Here is a 1,356-nt window from a genome sequence, read left to right as displayed (position 1 = left end):
AGAAGGAAGAGAAAGGTGAGGAGAGGAAGAGGAGAGGAGAGAGAAAAGAGGAGGAAGAGAAAAAGAGAGGAATAGGAGACAAAGAAGGAAAGGGAGAGGAAGAGGCAGGAAGAGGAAAGGAGGAGGGGGAGAAGAAGAGGATGTGGAAAAGAGGAATAGGAGAGGAAGAGGTGAAAAGAAGAAGAGGAGAGAAGAGGAAGAGGGGAAAATGAGAGGAAGAAGAGAGAAAGAGGAGGCAAAAAATCAGAGGGAGGGGAAGAGGTGAAAAAAGGGAGATGAGGAGGCAAGGAGAGGGAGAAGAAGAGGATTAGGTGACAAAGAAGGGTAAGGTGAGGAAAAAGTGAAAAGATGATGAGGAGAGGAAATGAGAAGACGAGAGAACAAGAGAAGAAAAGGTGGGAAAGGCAGAGGAGAGTGAAAAGAAGAGGAAGAGAAAAAGAGAGGAATAAGAGACAGACAAAGACGGGGAGGAAGAGGTAAAAAGAGGAAGAGGAGATGGAGAAAAGGGGGAAGAGAGGAAAAGGAGAGGAAATGAGAGGGAGTAGAGAGGAAGAGGCAGGAAGAGGAGAGGATGAGAAAAAGAGAGGAATAGGAGAGGAAGAGGTGACAAAGTAGGGGAGGGAGAGGAAGAGGTAAAAAGAGGAAGAGGAGAGGGAGAAGAAGAAGTAGAGAGGAAAAGAGGGAAAGAGAGGAAAAAGTGAGGACAAGAAATGAGAAGAGAGGAAGAGGAAAAGAAGAGGGAATGAAGAGAAGAGGAAAGAAAAAAGTGGAGGGTACGGGAGAGGAGGAGGAGAGGTAAGGGAAGCAAAGTAAGAAAAGGAGAGGAGAAAGGAAGGGAAGAAGGTAGGAGAGTGAAGTAGGGCAAAGGGAAGAAATGAAGAAGAAGCGGAGAGGAGTGGTAAGGGGAAGGAATGAGGAGAGAAGAGGATGAGGGAAAGGAGAGCAAGAGGAGAGAAAAAGTGGAGTGTGCAGGGAAGAAAGAAGAGAGGTAAAAGAAGGAAAGTAATAAAATAAAAAGGGAGAGATGAAGGAAAGAAGATGGGAAAGGGGAGGAAGGTAAGGGAGATGGAAGGTAAGGGAGATGGAAGGTAAGGGTGTGGAATGATGTGTCCGGGGTATTAAGAGAAACCAGGGGTAGTCAGAAAGAGGTGAAGGATTAGGAGGGGGTTGGTGAAGGATTAGGAGGGGGTTGGGAGAGACACGTGACAAGAGAAGAGACATCGCAGTCATTAAGGAGTTCAATATGGAAGACAATTTTCAGATAAAACATAACACGTCATAAGAACAAAGCTTTCGTCGCTGGGACATCGCTACCTTGTAGAAGCTGAAATCCATTTTCATTTACAACCCCCCCCC

At 46.1% G+C, this 1,356-nt stretch overlaps 1 protein-coding gene across 1 annotated transcript in view; it reads right to left on the bottom strand.

The window, feature by feature from the left end:
• ATRNL1 (attractin like 1) overlaps nucleotides 1-1,356 on the bottom strand; it is a 77,791-nt gene that overhangs the window by 35,782 nt on the left and 40,653 nt on the right. The window lies entirely within an intron of this gene.

The sequence above is a fragment of the Nanorana parkeri genome, unplaced genomic scaffold, assembly GCF_000935625.1.
Source record: "Nanorana parkeri isolate BGI_ZX_2015 unplaced genomic scaffold, ASM93562v1 scaffold2260, whole genome shotgun sequence".
NCBI classification, from domain to species: Eukaryota; Metazoa; Chordata; class Amphibia; order Anura; family Dicroglossidae; genus Nanorana; species Nanorana parkeri.
Note: the sequence above shows the minus strand (reverse complement) of the source record. Positions and strands in the feature narration are given on the sequence as shown.